This window comes from Pelobates fuscus, chromosome 6 (genome assembly GCF_036172605.1).
Source record: "Pelobates fuscus isolate aPelFus1 chromosome 6, aPelFus1.pri, whole genome shotgun sequence".
NCBI classification, from domain to species: domain Eukaryota; kingdom Metazoa; phylum Chordata; class Amphibia; order Anura; family Pelobatidae; genus Pelobates; species Pelobates fuscus.
In genome coordinates, this window is record NC_086322.1 from 50,574,002 (window position 1) to 50,594,863 (window position 20,862).

Below are 20,862 nucleotides of genomic sequence, written 5' to 3' on the forward strand. Positions count from 1 at the left end.
TGTAAACTCTGGTCGTGGGTGATTGGGAGTCAGCATGAGTCAGCCATTGCCCTCAGGTGGCACTGCAAAGTCCTGCTTGGGTGTTCCAGATGGTGTCTTCCAGATGGTGTGGTGGAGAGGGCTTAATGGAAGCAACGATTTCCAGTGCAGTGTTCCAGCTTTCCGGGTAGATGCATAGTGAGGGCTCTTAATTGTGCCATGCTCCTCCACAGCGCCACCGGGGTATTCCCGGAATCTCCCTCCAGCTCTGGCTTGCCTCTGGACCAGGACTGCGGCTGTTTGTTGGGATCTGTCTGGGAAGTCCCGTGGTAAGTGGTCCCTCCACTCGGTATCAGAGTGCATTTTGCGGTCTTGCTTAGTTTATCCAGAGGAACCCTGGTGCCCGAGAAGGGAAAGTCCGCTTTCTCCCGGCTATCCGCTAGACATGTGGCGGCCGCCATCTTAGGTAGGGTCTCTCTCCCGTGGAGTCTCCTGCCGCTCAGAGTTGCGGTTTATCGGCTGGGCCCCCCAAGGTGAGGACCGGGATCACCCCCCCCGGCCCAGAGGGGGGGGAACAGGGCCAGCTATCCGCGGAACCAGGGATCCATCCTGCAGTGATTGGACAGGATAGCGGAGTGGCGGCCGTCTACTCCGCTCACCATCGGAGAAGGCCCCAGCCTCAGGGACCGAGGATCTCCCTCCCAGAGACCGAGAGACAATACACAGGTCCACTCCTGGAACCGGCACAGCACGGGCCGCCGTCTCCCGGCTTCGTTCCGGTAAAAGTTCCGCTCTGGTGCAGTTTATAGAGGGAAAGCCGACGGAGCTGCCCGCCCGTGCGTCCATGCAGCATGGCGGTCCGGCCCCGCCCCCGATAGTATACAGTTTTTGCATGTTACCATTAATGTACTAATTGTTGGGACCTGCGTGTCCCAATCGAAGTTTACTCAAAGTTGACTAAATGAATGATTAAATACTTCAATAAACACATATTTACAAAAAGAATGTGTTAAGTTTGTTATTTTTTTTTTTTTAAAAATTCTTTATTTTTGCAGTGCATATGGTGATAACATTCAGGCACGTGGTACCCCAAAGGCAATCCGCATGCATAGTTCAGATCAAAGAGTGTACAACATAGAAAGCATTGGGATATGGCAGTACAATGCACTATTTTTATATTTAGGAACAGGCTTAAAACACGGTAATTAGATATATCAAGGATTATAAGATGGCTTGATATAGTTAAGGTAAACAAGATTGCTGAGGCAGTCTACGAGGTCTTAGTGATAATAATGTAGGTAGAGTAACTTAGCTTTAAATGCTCTGATTCGTGTTGGTACGGTATCTACAGCGTGTGAGCTATCTAAAGCTTGGTGAGTAGACAGTGATTGTGCGTAGGTAAGTCAAGATTAAACAGAGCAGAATTATATGTGAATAAAGCGAGATGATAAGAGGCCTAATAATTGTTAGGAGACACATGACTCAAATTAAAGCACATGAATAAACCAGTTGTTATACTGAACAGTGAAAGTCTAGTCAGCTGCTGGAGTGGTAAGGCGTAGTATGAGGGACATGCGGTGGGTTTGTTGCATGAGTACTATGCCCTTCGCTGTGCTGGTTATCCCCGTGTATTGTGCCCCTGACTCAAGGGGGGGAGGGAGGAGGGGGGTAGGGGGGGAAAGGGGGGAGGGAGGAGGGGGGGGTAGGGGGGGAAAGGGGGGAGGGGGAGAAAGGAGGGGGGGTAGGGGGGGAAAGGGTGGGGGGGTGATGTCCCGTCTGGTTAGGCGTGCCGGTTTGGTAGTGAGGTCATGTTGTGACAGTGTCCTGTCCCAGTCCTTGCCTAAAGCATGGATTGTAGCATTTAGCAGTTTGTGAAATCATAAGCATAAGGGTAAACTGACCTAGCATTAGGTGTAACAAATTAAAGCAGAATGTTAGGGCATAACAGTGAGCCCTTATAACGTCCGCTCATATCTGTGTCCTTCAGGCCCACTTGGTAGCGTAAGTCCCATTGGGCTCTGAGCAGTCAGGTCCCGTGTGTTTCGGAGCCTCTGGGCACGAAGGGTTCTACGTTGTCGAGGTCCCAGGATCTGGCCGAATTGTCGGGGTTATCGGTGGGTGCTTGTGTGGCAGGTAGTGGCATACCGTTCGCTTCTAGGAATGCGGATATGTCATCCGGCGTGCGGAGCGTGTGTGTAACTCCGTTACTCTTTGCCATGAGGGAGCCTGCCGGACCCCAGCGGTACTGCACCCCTGAAGACCGCAGGTGGGTAGTGACCGGCCCCAGGGATCTGCGCCACTGAAGCGTTGCCTTGGAGAGGTCTTGAAAAAAGGTGAGCTGAGAGTCCTCAAATTGTAGGGGCGTCTTGCCGCGGACGGCAGCCATTATGTGGGCTTTGTCGGTGGCAGATGTGCAGCGGACTATGACGTCCCGTGCTGTGGTGGTGGTTCCGAGGCCCGGGATACGGAATATCCCTTCTAAGGTGAGTCGTTTGGTCACTGCTGGTGGCAAGATAGTGGCTAGCAGCCTCCGGGTGTAATGCGGTAGTTCCACCGCTGTTATTCCTGCTGGGATGCCCCGAATCTTAATATTATTCCGGCGTTGTTGGTCCTCTAGGTTAGCCACCCGTTGTGAGATGATGTCCTGTTGGGCCTGTAGCTGCTGTATTGAGCCGTTGAAGTTGGACACTGTGGCTTGGGTGACTTGGATATCTCCCTCAGCTGCCTTAATGCGGTCTGTGTTGGCCCGTATTTCGGCCTGCAGAAGTGTTCTGTCCGCCGCCATCATTTGGTGTAGTTCAGCAAGGAGCATTTTAAGATCCCCTTTGGTTGTCGGAGCTGAGCTATCAGTAAGGTGAAGGCTCGTCGAGGGGTGTGGAGGCGGTGAGTCCCGTACAGCGCTCCGTTGTATTTCAGGCTGTGGGTTCTCCGTCTGTGGAGTCTTAGGTGCCGCAGGCCGTTGGAGCATGGCTCCTATGTCCCTGTCGGGTTTTTGTGATCTGCGTCCCATATGGAGGCTTTGTGTTTGCGGGGTTATCAGGTGGGATTCGGGTTCTCCTATGTCCTGTGCCTCCAGAAAACTGTCGAGGAAAGTTTCTAGGCCTCGTGCTTGTGATGTGTGGTAGGCCCCAGTTTTGCGTTTTGGTTTTGCTTGCCTTGGGGTGAACGTGAAAGGCATCAGTGTGTGCAGCTTGTCGCCCGGCTGGCAGTGCCGCGATTTATTTTCAGTTTGGACGGGTTTGTCTCGTGGTTTTCAGGCTTAATTTACACGGTGAGCGAGGAGCGATCAGGAATGGCGACTGCTCGGTTCAAGCGTTGGCTCCGCCCCCAAGTTTGTTATTTTTAACATACCATGTTTGTTTTAATTTTACTACATTTCTATTTACTCTGTCCATCTCAAGTTTATTTATTTTCTCTTTGAGTTCATAGAGTATTTTCTTTGCTTGGGGTATACTGATTTAATTTGTCTATTTTGTACAGCTCAGTTAATAATGTTAAAATATTGTCTTTTTTTCCCCTATTTTCTAATACAGCCAACTTAATCAAATGCCCTCTTATCACTGCTTTGTATGCACACCATTTATTGCAACAAGTTGAGTGTTGGTTTTCGTTAAAAAAAAAAAAAAACTTGTCATAGTTTTTAAGTACGGCCTATTTTCTTCTGAATTGAATAAACTATCTTTTAATTTCCATTAGTTTGATCTTTTTGTTTTATTTTCATCTATTTCCCAAACAAGTACATTGTGGTCCGACCAGCTCACTGTTTGTATATATATCTTTTTTATTTTTTCTAAAATGTAAGGGACACTATAGTCACCAAAACAAATTTAGCTTAATGAAGCCGTTTGGGTGTATAGACTATACCTCTGTTGTTTTACTACTCAATTCACTGCCATTTAGGAGTTAAATCGCTTTTGTTTCTGTTTATGCTGCCGTAGCCACACCTCTCCTGGCTGTGCTTGACACAGCCTGCATGAAAACAAAATAGTTTCATTTTCAATCCAATGTAACCAACTTTAACTAAAAGATTTTATCTCCAGATTTGTAAATTGAACTTTAATTACATACAAGGGGCTCCTGCTGTGTCTAACAACCTATTAACAGAGCAGGTGATGAGAAATTCTAAGTTAAACAGAATTTAAAATAAAGGAAGTTTAAACATTAGCCGACTCTTTACAGGAAGTGTCTAGGGTTGTATAAGCAAAGTGATTTAACTCCTAAATGGTCACAAATTAAGCAGTGAGACTGCAGGGGCATGATCTATAAAGCAAAACAGCGTCATTAAGCTAAAGTTGTTCTGGTGACAATAGTGTTCCTTTAAATGATTAGTAATTGCTAAGTCAATATGAGCATATGAGCAGTGTCTAAAAGAAAAATGAGTATATTCCGTCTGAGTAGGGTGGAAAACTCTCGAAGCATCATACAACATTGATTTGTTTAGGATTGAGGAGAAGGCCTTAGCCTTTTTTCTTAAAGAATCACCAATGGTTGATTCTGTTCTAACCTTTTTATCCATCTTTACATCTAATATTCAGTTATAATCACCTGCTATAATAACATCGCCAACTGCTAATTTCTCAAGCTTGTCTATTAAATTCTGCAATAACCTAATTTGGTCCATATTCGGCACATAAATATTAACCAACGTGTATAAAATCTTATCTAATTTGCAAATCAGTATTATAAATCTTACTTGGGGGTCAATTTCTTGATAAATAAGTACAAATTCTATCTCTCTACTAATCCCGATGGCCATCCCTTTCCTTTTGCCTGCTTGTGATGGAGCATTAATTAAATGAGCCATTTGTTTCCCCATGAAAAATTGCCTCCTAGATATTACCCAATGAGTTTCTTGTATAAAACATAACCGGGCCTTTTCTTTTTTAATCATTTCAATCAATTCTGCTCATTTCTGTGGCTTATTCAGGCCTTGAGCATTTAGAGAAAGCTTTCTAACCATCTTTAATTGATCTTGAAGCATTTTTAAGGAACTCTCTCCATCCATCCAGGTAACAATCACACAGGGGCGGACTGACCGGTCGGGCACTTCGGACATGGTCCGAGGGCCCGGCCGGGAGGGGGGCCCGCCATCAGGGGGCCCGGCCGCCCCTTTAAATGCTGCAGCCGCCTGAGCGCTCTCTTCAGAGCCTCAGGCGGCTACAGCTTCTCACCTCCCCTCCCCTGTAGCTGTGCGGTCCGCGGTGCCCGGCCGGAGTGATAGGAAGGTGCTCAGTGTGCACCTTCCTGTCAGTCCGGCCGGGTACAGGAAACAGAAACTTCTGTTCCGCGCGGAACAGGAGTTTCTGTTTCCTGTACCCGGCCGGACTGACAGGAAGGTGCACACTCAGTGTGTGTGCACCTTCCTATCACTCCGGCCGGGCACCGCGGACCGCACAGCCGCTCGGCCACGCTACAGGGGAGGGGTTAAAAAGAGAGTGGGGGGGGTGTTAAAAAGAGAGTGGGGGGGGTAAAAAGAGAGTGGGGGGGGTTAAAAGAGAGTGGGAGGGGGGGGGTTAAAAGAGAGTGGGAGGGGGGGGGGTAAAAGAGAGTGGGAGGGGGGGGGGTTAAAAGAGAGTGGGAGGGGGGGTTAAAAGAGAGTGGGAGGGGGGGTTAAAAGAGAGTGGGGGGGGGGGGTTAAAAGAGAGTGGGAGGGGGGGGGGTTAAAAGAGAGTGGGAGGGGGGGGGGTTAAAAGAGAGTGGGAGGGGGGGGATTAAAAAGAGAGTGGGAGGGGGGGGTTAAAAAGAGAGTGGGAGGGGGGGGTTAAAAAGAGAGTGGGAGAGGGGGTTAAAAAGAGAGTGGGAGGGGGGGTTAAAAAGAGAGTGGGGGGGGTAAAAAGAGAGTGGGAGGGGGGGTTAAAAAGAGAGTGGGAGGGGGGTAAAAAGAGAGTGGGGGGTGGGTTAAAAAGAGAGTGGGAGGGGGGGTTAAAAAGAGAGTGGGAGGGGGGGTTAAAAAGAGAGTGGGAGGGGGGGTTAAAAAGAGAGTGGGAGGGGGAGTAAAAAGAGAGTGGGGGGGGGTTAAAAAGAGTGGGAGGGGGGGGTTAAAAAGAGAGTGGGAGGGGGGGTTAAAAAGAGAGTGGGGGGGTTAAAAAGAGAGTGGGAGGGGGTAAAAAGAGAGTGGGAGGGGGTAAAAAGAGAGTGGGGGTTAAAAAGAGAGTGGGAGGGGGGTAAAAAGAGAGAGGGGGTGTAAAAAGAGAGGGAAGGGGGTAAAGAGGGAAGGGGGTAAAGAGGGAGGGGGGGTAAAAAGAGAGAGGGAGAGGGGTAAAAAGAGAGAGGGAGGGGGGTAAAAAGAGAGAGGGAGGGGGGTAAAAAGAGAGAGAGAGGGTGGGTAAAAAGAGAGGGGGGGTAAAAATAGAGAGGGAGGGGGGTAAGAAGAGAGAGGGAGGGGTAAGAAGAGAGGGGGGGTAAGAAGAGAGGCAGGGGGAGTAGGAAGAGAGGGAGGGGGAGTAAGAAGAGAGGGAGGGGGAGTAAGAAGAGGGTGGGAGTAAGAAGGGGAGTAAGAAGAGGGGGAAGGGGGGTAAGAAGAGGGGGAGGGGGGGAGTAAGAGGAGGGCAATTGCCCCCTCCCCTGTCCGCAGGCACCGTGCGGGCAGCCGGCAGGGGAGGGAGGAAGAGAGGACCCGGGAGCTCAGCCTGCAGCTCCTCTGGGTCCTTCTTGCGCGAGCACAGATCGTTGCCGCGGTTACCACGGCAACGTTACGGCTCTTGCGAGAGTAAACTCTAGCCCTGGAGCTACGGGCTAGAGTTCACTCTCAACACTGTGACCACCAGGGATTCCTGGTGGTCGCAGTGGTGAGAGTGAACTCTAGCCCCATAAACACACTGCCCCCACACACCATACACATTTACACACATTGCCTCACACACACATACACTGCCCACCCATACACACACAGCCCCCCAACACACCATACACATTTACACACATTGCCTCACACACACATACACTGCCCACCCATACACACACAGCCCCCCATACTAACATTGCCACACACATACACAGCCCCCTCATACACACATTGCCCCACACACCCTACACATTCACACATTACACCCACTCACACACACTGCACCCCTTACACATTGCACCACTGCTCCTATACCCTACTACAGCCTCATATCCCAGCAGACCCCAGGTAAGTTGTCAAACTGTTCTTAAACGGTTTGACTACTTACTCTGGGAGGGGGGCCCGGCCCTCCTGGCACCATAACGACTACACAGAGCAGTAGTGGTTATTGTGCATGGATTATTTCTTTAAATAATCTACAAGTGCCCCAGTAGCCAGCAAGCCAGCCAGCCCAGAGGCCGGCCAGCCAGCCAGCCCACAGGCTGGCCAGTAGCAAGCCAGCCAGCCCACAGGCCACCAGTTAGGCTTACAGCCAGCAAGCCCACAGCCTGCCAACCGCAGCCAGCAAGCCACAGCCTGCCAGCCAGCAAGCCACAGCCTGCCAGCCAGCAAGCCACAGCCAGCAAGCCACAGCCTGCCAGCCGCAGCCAGCAAGCCCACAGCCTGCCAGCCGCAGCCAGCAAGCCCACAGCCTGCCAGTCGCAGCCAGCAAGCCCACAGCCTGCCGGCAGTAGCCAGCAAGCCCACAGCCTGCCAGCCGCAGCCAGTAAGCCCACAGCCTTCCAGCAAGCCCACAGACTGCCAGCCAGCAACAGTAATTAAGGTAAGAGGAGCCAACTTGGCCTAGGTATCAGCGAGCTATGTTGTGTTGCTATATTGTGAATAGGAACCAGAGTGTTGGAGACCCCCCTCCAGGCCCCATTAGACTCCATTGTAGTCTCTAATGGGACCTGGAGGAAATTCTTTCTAACACACTCTCTAAAGGACACTGAGATAGCCTCTGCTAGAATGCTCCCCCCCCTCCATGGCCCATTAGCCCTCAATTGTAGTCTCTACTGGGGCCTTGAAGGGATTATTGCACTTTTGTTCCTTGTGTCTAAAGATTGTGTAGGGTGTGGCTGGAGGCGGTGCATGGAGGCGGGACATGGGTGGCGCTTGATGCGGAGTATAGGTGGGGCCTGTAAGGGGGCCCTTGATTTATTTTGCCCGGGGGCCCTGAGGGTTCTCAGTCCGCCCCTGCAATCACACAATACAAAAAACATAACATACAACAAGGTTCTTATGCACAACCTACTCTCCCTTTTAACGCTAGTGTTCTGTTCCTCAGGACCAGACACCTGCATGCATATCCCTATAATACATGCACAAAAAACATGAAGCCATTGATAGATGAAAATCATGTGGCTACTCTCACTACGTGGCTATCGAGCGACATCCTAGGTTGCGGGTATACCAATACTATTCTTATTAAAAAATTATTCTAAACTACAAACTTCACGCAAATTATCTTATCTTACGTTTTCCAGATAAAGAGCAAGAAAGAGGCAAAAAAAAATAATAATAATAAATGTTTTTCAATATTAATCTAAAATAATAATTGATTTAAATTACACGTCATAGCCTAATTATGTTATATAGTTTATTTTTTTTTGTAAATATGTGTTTATTGAAGTATTTTGTTGTTCATTTTGTTATTCAACCTTGAGTAAACTTCGGGTGGGACACGCAGGTCCCGACAATTTAGAACATTGACGATAGCATGTGAAAACTGTACACAATCACGCAAATTAAGGCGACACGCAGGTCACTGTGTGTCATAAGTATAATTTCTCTAGCGGCCAACATTCTAACATTCTTTTACCCCCCTCCACCCCCGCTCCCCCCTCCCCACCCCCCTTACCATCCCCCCCCCCCATGGGTTGTTGGTCAATACCAGTAGTGTATTACAGGGAGTATCAAGTGAGGCAGGTGAATATGGTTTTCATGGCTCTAAATAAGGAGACGTGTAGATTATTATAGGTCATGGGTAACAATTTAGCGACCTATTCGACTATGTCCGATACAGGGGCCTAATGAAATTAGGCGTGAGGTGAGGTTCGGATCCTGCATAACGGAGTTGGCATTGCAGGTGGGGTCATGTATGTAGCCCTACTGATCGTGGGTGGGCAGGCGTCAATTTACCGTTGCAGTAGGAATGGCTGCAAGAGGTGTAGTTCATCACTAGGTGGGGTCAGGAGGGTAGTTGTTCTAGCCGTATTACCATGTACTCTCTGGGGTGCACGGTGTGTCCTCTTCCCCCTCCCCACTCCCCCATCCCCTCCCCTCACTGGTATCTCCAGTGGGTATTGTGCGGTTCCATGAAGGGTAGCTTTGCGAGGGGGTGATGTGTCCCATCGGTGGCGTGCTCGTGTGTTTGGCTAGTACCGGGACTATCCGGTGCATGGATCTAGGCTAGGGTAAGGTCAGTAGGTCGTCTGTTCCCCCGTCTATTCCAACTGCCTAAGTGACTGCTGTCGGGTCATATGTCTACTGGGGCCAGTGGCCAATGTGTTCTCTCTAGCCACTAACCCTCTAAAGTCCCCAGTATCCGGGTGAGCCGTCTCTTGACCACTCGAGCCTCTGGTTTGTGCATGTGTGTTGAACCAAATGGTCTTGGGCACGAGTATATGCGTGTGGTATGTGGTCTGGCACGTGTCTCATATATTCCGTTCTCCGTCTCCCTGTATGCCAGCTTTCTCCTGTGTAGGTCAGTGCGGGGTTGGTCACGCGGTGTGGCGTCAGTTACCATTACGGTTGTTTTATGTTATAAGATAGTGGACATTTCCCCACGGGCGTTATATGCAAGTCTGGTGTCTCTGTTTGCAGATGGTGTTTCCCTCGCTCCCACCTCCCATGTACCAGTTCCTGCCAGTAGTGTGGTCTCCGTTCGAGTCCCGCAAGGGTCCATGCCCGCCTGTCCCCCAGCCCCATGGTGAGGATAGGGCGGGTAAGTGCAAAAGCGGTGGTGTTGTGTCTGACGAGCCCGGGCCCCGTATTTCCCCTTCCCCTCCTAATCAACGTCTGCGTTTCGCGAACGGTACAAGAACCAGGGTCCCCATTGTTCCGTGTGCTTTTCTTGTCTGCCTAGTAGGTTTTCTATTGTAGATTCGGCTTTTTGCACATCATCCACTTTGCGTCTCCATTGTCCGATCGTCGGCGGGTGCGTCTTTTTCCACAGCAGTGGTATCAGTATCTTCGCCGCGTTTAAGAGGTGTCTAAGGATCGATTTTTTTTATACACTGAGAGCGTTTTATCCGTGTGGTGCAGTAAGGCTAGGTCTGCTGTCAGGCCCGAGGGTTCGCCAAGTATCTTTTGTATTTCCTCCCCGACATTCTTCCAGTATGGCTTAATTCCATCCCATTCCCACCAGATATGTTGGAGGGTCCCAGTCCCGGTCTCGCATCTCCAGCATGTGTTTGGTATCTCCGAGCTGATTCGGTGCAACAGTGACGCGGTGCGGTACCAGTGGGACAGCAATTTGTAATTTGTCTCCTGGTATTGTGAACTGGATGAGCTCTTATGTTGTAGCAATAATATTTGCTCCCATTGGCTTTCCGTGTACTCTTTGTCCAGTACATCTTCCCAACGCCTCTTGAAGGTATCTTTTCTCTCCCTCTCGCCCGTCGCCAACCGTTGGTACATTATGGAGACTGTGCCATCCGCCTCCGGTGTCTGGAAGCATAGCTTTTCAAACCACGATAGGTCTCTATGTAGTCTATTTTTATGCGACAGGTTGTGGTAAAAGTGTTTGAGTTGGGCATAATGAAATTGGTGCATCATTGTGGGCCTCTCTACAACAGATCCCGTAGCGTCTTCATCCCCCCGTCTGTTATAGCAATATGTATCGGTATGTATCCGTCCTGGTTAGCTAGTGGCCATGCGGGCGGTGGTATTCCATCTCCTATGTACGTGTTATGAGCGATGGGGATCAGGGGGCTTGGAGTAGGCGAGGTATAGGGTGTTTTCCTCAATCGGGTCCACGTCTTAAGAGTCTGGGTGATGGGTGAGTCCTCCCCGAGGTCCTTTTTGGCGTCAGCTTCCTTGTGCCAGAGGAAGAGGTGGAGATGATTGTCCGTAAGTTCCCTGCCTAAGGAGGTCCACCGTTTATGAGGGATTGCTAAGTGTAATTCCCTGATGCGTTGTAGGACCGTGGCTTGGTAGTACTTGTGGAGGTTAGGCAGGGCCAGACGTCCCCATGTTTTGGGAAGGCAGAGTGTGTCATGTTTAATTCTGGCTCTATCTCCCCTCCATATATATCTGAGGAATGCTGTTTGGAGGGTTTTAAAGAATGTTGGTGGGATCGTGCGGGGTATGGTGTGGAACTTGTATAATATCCTCGGGAGGACGTTCATCTTAATGACTGCTATATGACCCTGCCAGGAGATGTGGTTGTAGTTCCATCTCTTAAGGTCGTCGAGGATGTCTGTCAGGAGAGGTGTGTAGTTGTGTGCATATAGGTCCTTTGCCTCAGGTGTGACCCGGAGCCCGAGATATGACATGTATTCCGTGCACCAGTGGAATGGGAACCGGTGTTGCAAGGTAGCGCATTCCTCACCTCGTACCGTCACGTTCAAGACCTCACATTTGGGTAGATTGAGCTTAAGCCCCGATAGAGCTCCGTACGACTCATGAGTTGAGGGAGCGACTCGAGGGGGTTGGCTAAAAAGAATAGCATGTCATCCGCGTAGGCGGCCACTTTGTGTTCTTGTGTTTTATATTTGAGGCCCGAGATCCAGGGGTTGTTACGGATTTTGTCTAGGAACGGCTCCAGGGTAAGCGCGAATAAGAGCGGCGAGAGTGGGCATCCCTGCCTGGCTCCCTTCCGAATCGTGAAGCTGTCTGTGAGAGCCCCATTCACCCTGACTCTGACGTTCGGTTGATGGTATAGCGTCTGGATCCATGTCAGCATTCCCTCTCCGACTCCAACCCTTCTTAGCGTCTCCATCATAAAGTGCCAGTCCACCCTGTCGAATGCTTTTTCCACATCCGTGGATAGCAGAAGTAGCTTTTTCTTCAGATGTTTTGCTAGGTGTTGTAGCATAAAGAGCCAGAGCGTACTGTCTCTGGCCTCTCTGCCCGGGATGAAGCCCGTCTGGTCAGGGTGGACTAGTCTAGGCATGTAGGCCTGCAGACGGAAGGAGAGTATCTTGGAGAAGAGCTTTACGTCTGTATTGATGAGGGAGATTGGGCGGTAATTGCCCACCTGTTCCATGTTCTTGCCCGGTTTAGGTATCCCCGTGATCGTCGCCGCCAGGGATTCCCTATGAAAGGATGCGCCATCACGGAGGTTGTTAAGGGCCTTCACTAGTCTCGGTACCAGGTCATCGCTAAATTTCTTATAGTATTCCACTGGGAAACCATCTGGGCCCGGCGTCTTACCATTTTTTGCAGATTTTAGGGCCAGCTTGAGTTCCCCTTCGGTGACAGGTGCGTCGAGTGCATCCACTTCTTCCGGGGTGAGGGCGTCCGGATTGAAACCTTGTAGGTATCTGGTGGTTTCAATTCTCTTCTGTGCGGCAGTGGTACGTCCATCTGCGTCAGGGGTGTTGTTTTGAGTAATACGTCCGAAATTCGTTTGCGATGTCTCCCGGAATTGCGTTAGTTTGCCCTGTCCGGTGCGCAGGGTGTGCACCTGCGCCTGTTTCTGCGGGCCCCTAAGCATTTGGGCGAGAAGCTTCCCTCCCTTGTTGGCATGTGTGTAGAAGAACGCCTTTGAGCGTTGCACCTGTCTCGTGTGGTTGCGTTCCAGGATGTCCGTGAGTTGTTTCCTTTTCAGGATCAGCTCACGGTATGTCGGGTCATGTTGGGTTCGTTTATGTAGTTGTTCCAGGTCCGCTATCTGTTTGGTGAGGTCTTTAATCTGTTCACCCGCCTCTTTCTTTTTTTGTGTAGCCATTCTGATGAGGTGGCCCCTCAGAACGCTTTTGTGTGCCTCCCAGATGGTCATGTCTGACACGTCATCTGTGGAGTTCTCTTCAAAGTATTGGCGGATGTGGTCTGCAATCAGCGTTCTCGATGGTATGTCTTGGAGGAGAGCGTCATTGAGTCTCCACGTCGATCTGGCTGGGCGATACAGCGGTGACTCTAGTTCCACCCTCATCTCACTGTGGTCTGACCAGGGAGTGGAGTGGATGTTTGCCTTTCGAAGGTAGGTGAGTCCTTCCTGCTGTATGCAGATGTAGTCGATCCGAGAGTATCTGCGGTGTAGCGTTGAGTAATAGGTGTAGTCTCGGTCCGCTGGATGGAGCGCCCTCCATGTGTCAATCAGGCAAAGTGTTCTGAGGGATTTTCGAATAGTTTTCAGGGCCGAGTCAGGTACACTGCTCCGTCCCATGGACGTATCAACCAGAGGATCCAGCGGAACATTTAGGTCGCCTCCCAGTATCAGCACTCCTTCCGTGAAATTAGCAAGCTTTCTCAGTGTTCTGCGGATAAAGCTGGCTTGTCCTGAGTTCGGGGTGTATATGTTTGCTACTGTGTATGTTCTTCCCACCAGGATCCCCTTAATGAAGACGTATCTGCCGTCCACATCTGACAGGTGGTCTGTGGGCACGAATTGGAGATTAGCTGCGATTAAAATAGCTGTCCTCGTTTTTCGCATTGTAGGGTGATTGCTATAAAAATTCAGTGGGTAGTGTCGGTTTTTGAGTAACAAATTCGCCTCCGCTCTCAGGTGTGTCTCCTGCAGGAGAGCAATTGAAACGTGTTGCCTCTTGAGGGCTCTCAAGAGGTGCGATCTCTTTTCAGGGGTGTTAAGACCCCTACAGTTCTGTGTCGTGACGATCAGGGGTGCCGGAGAGTAAGCCATCTCAGTGTCCCACTTGTCTGGTCAGCCGTGTGCGGTCCAATAGGTACCTTCAACCAGGGGGTCTCCTCCCTTCTCCGTGGGTGAGGGGCCGGGGCTTGCCAGACCGTCCGCCGTAGAAATAGTGGAGAGAAGGAGAGAGAGCCGGGGAAGGGAAGAAGAGCGAAGAGAGGAGAGAAAGGGGGGGGGGCGGGGGGCCAGGCGAGCGCCCCCCTCGGGGGCCGTCCAGCGATGAGTATGAGGTATGGAGTCCCCCCTGTGGCCGGGTTTATGACTGTAAGTCGTCCGCGGGACAAGTCTCCGTAGGAGCGTGTGTGTGCCTACTTGTGTAGAGTGTGTCTGTGAGAGTGTGCGTGTGCCGACTTGTGTGTGGTGGTGAGAGTGTGTGCGCGGCTATTTGTGTAGGGTATGTCCGTGAGTGTGTGTGTGTCTACTTACGTAAAGGGTGTCAGTGTCCCCTCCTATGTAGGATGGAGTCCCGTGTAACTGGGTGGGTGTCCAGGGCCGTACCACTGCACGGTAAATACCAGAGTAGCCCCCTCAGTGGTCCTGGTTTGCACGGGCTTGGTTCGGGTCGTGGCCTATGCCTAGCCGAAGTGGTGTTGCGGGTGTGTCTAGAAGTGTCAGGTGGGCTTTCTTTCCCGCTTAAGATGTAGCGTCTTATGTGCACTATGTTGCTTGGGTTACAAGCGGTTATGTACTCTCCCTTTGGGTCCATGTCAGCACTCTCTAATACTGCGCTAGTACAGTCTCCCCCGTCTGGCGGTCCAGGCATCACAGTGTCATTTTATCGTTCATCTCTCAATAAGCAGTGGGTGTGTCAGGGTCCATCGGGTTAGAAGTAGGTCGTCGTGTCTCGTCGTCATGGTGGGGGGGGTGCTGGCCTAGTGGTGGTTAGTAGCAGTGGGCGTGGCCCTTGGGTGTTTGCATCCTCAGTGCGGGCGTGGTCTAAGGTGTGGGAAAACCTGCGTAGGGTGCAAGGTTGGTATGAGCGTCTGAGCTTGGTCTAAGACGTGTGGCTGAGGCATTAAAAGCTATACTTTCTTCATGCTTGGCAACCTATTCCATCCCAGTAACCCTGTGACCTTCCCATGTCATGTATAACGCTCAATGGGTCCCTTGTCTCGCTTCCACCTTTCACCCATTATGTATTCTCGTCCCCCTCCACCTCCGCTCACCCGTCCCAAGTATCCTCTCCCACCAACATTAACATGCCCCCAGTCCCCCCCCCATAGTCATGGCCATCCATTAGGGCCGAAGGCAGCATTAAGTTACTCCCCCAGGTTGATGGCGGTCTGGGTACAGCGCCTCTTCAGTATCGTGCGGTGAAGTCCCTTTTCCCATCTTTCTCCCCCCTCCCCAAGAAGCGTCTAGAGTCCCGTACCCTCTATACAGTGGTGCCATGTTGTCAGTATCTCGCTGGTGAATAGGCGCCTCAGGTTCCGCTAGGCAGAAGAGGTGTAGTCAGTCCTCGCCCTCACCTCCAGTAAGCATCTCAGGGGATAAAAGTAAATAGTCCCAGGTCAAGAGTCAGTGCGTGTCGGGATAAAAATAAAAATGTACTTAGCTGATACGATCTCAGTCACATGGATGCCTCAGCACCACCAGCCGGGGGAATCGCCAAAAGGTCCGCCGTGGTGACAATACGTTTAGTCGGCCTGCTGAGCTGGGCGGTCTGTGCGGTGATTCGTCTCTGCGGCGTCGTGCGGGTCTTTGTGCCAACGGGCCAGGTTCTAGCGGCCTCAGGATCCAGTCCTCCACCTCCGTGGGCGGTAGGCCCAGTCTTCTCAAAAATATCGGCACCTCATCCGGCCACCATACCGGGATCCACTCATTGTCATGGCGGGCCAGCAGGCTAAAGGGGAAGCCCCACTTATATGGGATGTTGCGGCTTCTTAGAAGTTGGGTTACCGGCCTGAGTGCCCTGCGAGCCTCCAGAGTGAGGGGTGACAGGTCCTGGTAAAGGGCTACTTCCGATCCTTGGAACGGCCAGGACTGTTTGGAGCGGGCTTTGGACATTATTAGTTCTTTTAGCTTAAATTCATGCAGGCAGCAAACAACGTCCCTGGGAGAATTATCCATGTTTCTTGGTCTTGTGGCCCTATGAGCCCTGTCGAATTGCATATGTTGCGGTGCATCTGGGCCCAGTATACCTTTGAAAAGGGTGGTAAGTGCGGCCTCCACATCTTCTTCGCCGTTGGATTCAGGGAGGTTGCGAACTCTTATATTAGACCTGCGACCCCTGTTATCCAGGTCTTCAGCTTGTCGTCTGAGATGCAGTAGGATAGTTCCCTGCCGAGTAATTGCCAGGTTATTGGGTTCTATGCGGCTAGACATCGCCTGCTCTGCGGCCTCCAGAGTCTGGATGCGGTTGCCTTGCGCTGCTAAGTCGCTTCCCAAGATGGCGACCTCCGCTCTAATTGCCTCATGGAGCGTGTCTGAGGTGTTTTTAAGGTCAGCTTTCGTGACCATGGTGGCAGTGAGGGCCCTGATATCTGCTCTTATGTCCGCCAGGGATAAGGTATGGGACTCCGTCCCTGGCGGTGAGTTCTGGCTGTCGGCCATCTTAGGGCCTTGTGCACCGCGCGGCTGGCTGCTCGGTGTTCGTAGGTAGCCATCTAGGGAGCCGGTGTGCGGGCTAATCGGCGGTCTCCTTGGGGTCTGGTGAGTGTCCGCTTGTTTAGTGCGCCCCATCGGGAGAGTAGTGCTGCGGTTAGTGCTTCTTACAATGCAGCGCGGGTCGGAGCTCAGGAATTAAGCGGCCATCTCCGACGGCTTCCAGGCCACGCCCCCTATGTTATATAGTTTCACCAACAAGTAATTATGTATTGAATCATCTAAATGTAATATACTCCACATCATATTAAATCCTAAGACTATATCAATCTTAGTTTAGATTATCTTTTATTAATAAAACATATAATGAGACTCCATTTCCATTTTTAATCAATTTAGTATTACTCATTATTGTGTATATATTATACCTCAGTGTGAATTCTTTATAACTGTGATTATATACAAATTAATACATTTTACGTATGATACTTTCACCAATGAGTAATTGTGAATTTAATCATCTTAATGTAATAAACTCTTCTTCATATTATAGTCTATAACTCTATCAGTCTCGGTTTAAATTATCTTGTTATTAATATAATGTGTATTGTTACCCCATTTCCATTTTTAGTTAACTAAGTATTACTCGTTTCGTATATATATGATACTTTAATGTTAACTCCTTATAATTTTATGTTAAAAAATAATAATCATGGGGGCGGAGCCAGCTACCGCACTGACGACGCAAAACGAGAGTGCTCCTGACAAAACCAGCAAAATACAGCCTAAAACTTGCTTTTTAAGCCCAAAACTGCGCATTAAACGAGAGGGCTACACCTACCTAAGATGGAGCGGAATCGAAGAAATACAAAGCGGACAAAATCCCGACAACCGCCGACATCGGAGAGCTTCTGAGGAGGCCTCAGGGAGCTATGAAGCCTGTCATGGCGCCCTTATCCGACGGGCTATCCTATTCTTCCAGCGAAACATTCATCCCTGACTTGGAGGAGCTGGCCACCATTGCCAGAAAACAGAAAGCGGACATGCCGACTAAAAGGTCTGGAGTCTCTTCAGTGACAGGGGGCACACTGAAGGTACTCCTGGACGACCTCCGATGCAATCTCGCTGCCGACATTAATTCCTTCAAAGAGGAGATTAGCGGAGTGTCGAGACGCCTTCAAGAAATCGAGATATCTACGGCCGAACATGCATCCCGCTTAACCCCTTAAGGACCAAACTTCTGGAATAAAAGGGAATCATGACGTGTCACACACGTCATGTGTCCTTAAGGGGTTAAACAATATGGAACAAGAGATCCGTGAGCTGAGACGTGAGCAGGCCCAGACCCAGAACCGCATGGCGATGATGGAGGATCGGAGGAGATGGAAGAATGTTAAGATAAGGGGCATACCAGCCCAGATTAGCCCTGCTGAAATCCCACACCTCATAAGAAGGCTACTTACATACCTCTTCTCGGCCAAGCAAGCAAAAATGATGGCCCTGGATGGGTGCTTCAGATTACTGGCACCTGCATCGCGCTCCACAGAAGTGTATGGAGACGTTATTGTACGGTTCCAGAATGGGCCGGACAGGCAAGCGCTCATCATGGCACTACGGAACAAATCACCATACGACATTGAAGGCCACAAGCTCACGTTTTACCCAGACCTTTCCAGAGCAACACTGGGGTGGCGAAGGTCCCTAAAACCACTGACAACAGAACTGGTACAGCACAATATCCCCTACAAATGGGACTCCCCAAACTACCGGCTGATACCCTGAGAATCAGGGAACTTAAAAGTCCAAGAGGCCACGGAAATAAATGAAACCCTGCAACACCTGGGACTACCCATGATACAGGCAGGTTCGACACCGGAGACCCAAGTGCCACAACCCCACACTTGGGACTCAGCTAGGATTCGCTCCTTTGTACCAGCTGCCAAAAAGAACAACCTCGGCACCGGCATCTACCACCTGAAGGACTGGCCAGATCGCAATACCTCTCCACTCCAGGACAGTCTAACGCTATGTTTTGCCTGCAATTGTTTTAGTTTTGTTACCTAAATAATGTTTAAAGTTAATAATACCTAAGACCTGACATTACCTCAGGTACCCGCTGACACATAACCCTCTAATTAGCTAGCTCAAGGGCTGCACCTCGTTCTCCCTCCCCACTCACTCACCCACAGGTTGTGCATTAGGTCCATCGTGTCAACTAGAGGGTGATGGCCTCCTCCATGCATAGTTTCACGCTAGCCACCTAGCAATTGACCAGGAGCCAAAAGGTCTGAATTGCCCCTAACTGTAACTACATACTGCCCCCTAAGAGGGTAGAGACCGCCCAGACACTACCACAGGCTATACAGCTCTAAGTTTTGTAGTTCCCAAAGCTGACTGTCGCTCACTAGCCTGTAAGCTTACTGTTTGTTTTTATTTCTAATTTTAATATAAAATGTGTTGTTTCTAACTGCCTAACCTTTGTCTATAACTTGTTGACTCCAAAGTACTGCAACTGCCGTTGGGGCAAGGAAAGTACCATTGTTATACTCTGCATAACAAAAATAAAGAATTTAGGAAAATAAAATAAAAAATAATAATCATATGTATTTCTACTAATCAACAACAAACGTGCTACATTTTCCAATGTGTACATGGTTCTATGAGTAATTCCCAGCTTTTCAATTATATTCTTCTAATTAATAACCTCCTTATATTTATATAGTAAGCACTATAATATATGTAATTCAGTAGATAATCATCTCATAATACTATTTAGTTTCGACTTATTTCAAGCCATAAACATACCATAAACAAACTAAAACATTTTTAAATTCCCTCTCTTTTTCTTTTCCCCCTTTTCTCTTTTAACACCCCTTCCCCCATCATCTTCATATATGCAGGAACTTTATTTTATGTCGTGTGTCTTTAACCAGTTTAGCACTTTCCCAGCATCAGCAAAACTTTTTCCAAAATCTCATGTTTTTTAATTAGATTTTCATATTGCTCTTTAAAGGGACTCTCCAGTGTCAGGAAAACAATCTGTTTTCCTGGCACTGCAGGTCCCCTCTCCCTCTCACCTCCCATCCCCGGTTGCTGAAGGGGTCAAAACCCCTTCAATTACTTACCAGAGGCAGCGACGATGTCCCTCGTCGCTGCTTCTTGGACCGCCCATGCTCCTCCCCGTCACCATGTCAGCCGGCCGGGGAGACTGACCACGCCCGCCGGCAGGGAAGACCTAATGCGCATGCGTGGCAATGCCGCTCACGCGCATTAGACCTCCCCATAGGAAAGCATTGAAAATGCTTTCAATGCTTTCCTATGGGGATTTTAGCGACGGTGGAGGTGCTATAATCTCGGAAGTGCCCTCTAGTGGCTGTCTACTAGACAGCCACTAGAGGTGGAGTTAACCCTGCAAGGTAATTATTGCAGTTTATAAAAACTGCAATAATTACAGTTGCAGGGTTAAGGGTAGTGGGAGTTGGCACCCAGACCACTCCAATGGGCAGAAGTGGTCTGGGTGCCTGGACTGTCCCTTTAAGCTCTGCTTGCTGGAAATCCAGTCCAGATATCCTATCTTCAATATTCTGTACTTTCTTTATTAATTGCGAGATTTCTTTTTTAAGCTCATGAGTATTTTTCTGGATTTCAGATGTGATTTTCTCAGTGGCTTGTTGTAAACTTCTTGCCCATATTTCAGGGGTAAGTTCAGATGGTTCTTTGCTTGGGGTTTCATCACCCTTTGCTTGATTGTTTGACTCCATAGTTAAGCTATCTCTTTGTGTCACCCTGGTGATTGTGGAGTGAAAAAATTAGAGATTCTTTTTTTAGTTTTATTCTCCTTTTTTCTTTTTTTCTTTTTTTTGTGTTGTTTGCTATCTGGGAACCATCTTGTGGACATATTGTTTTTTTTTCTTTGGTTATTTTTTATTTTTTTCCCCTTTTTCTTTCTTTCCCTTTTCCCCTCTTCTTCCCTTTTCTTTTTCTTTTTTCCCTCTTTTTCCCTTCCTCTTCCTTTCCCCCTCATTCTTTCCCTTAATTTTATTTCTTCTTTTATCTCTTTTGTTATTTTATTTTATATATTAGCATTTTTTTTTAGCATTAATATTATACCACTTTTGAGATTTGTCTCAGTCAGACTACATGTCTCCTTCAGGTAATAAGCTGCTCTATTACATTGTCTGCCTACCTTTAAGTCATCAGAAATAATTACCCCTAAATCCCTTTCCTCAGAAGTTGAGCTTGGGACTCTATCAAATATTCTGAACACTGCCCTTGGGTTTTTACGTCCAAGATGCATTATCTTGCACTTATCCACATTAAATGTTAGTTGCCACAACTCTGACCATTTTTCCTAAGTTTACCTAAATCATTTGCCATTTGGCTTATCCCTCCTGGAACATCAACCCTGTTACATATCTTAGTATCATCCGCAAAAAGACATACCTTACCATCAAGACCTTCTGCAATATCTCGAATAAAAATATTAAAGAGAATGGGTCCAAGTACAGATCCCTGAGGTACCCCACTGGTGACAAGCAAGTGACCGTTCTTCTTTAATCCCTCTTTGGTAGGAAGCACCACCTCACCACCTGTCTGGTCAAAGGCTGTGCTTCTAACTAAGAGTAAGTGTCTGAGCATC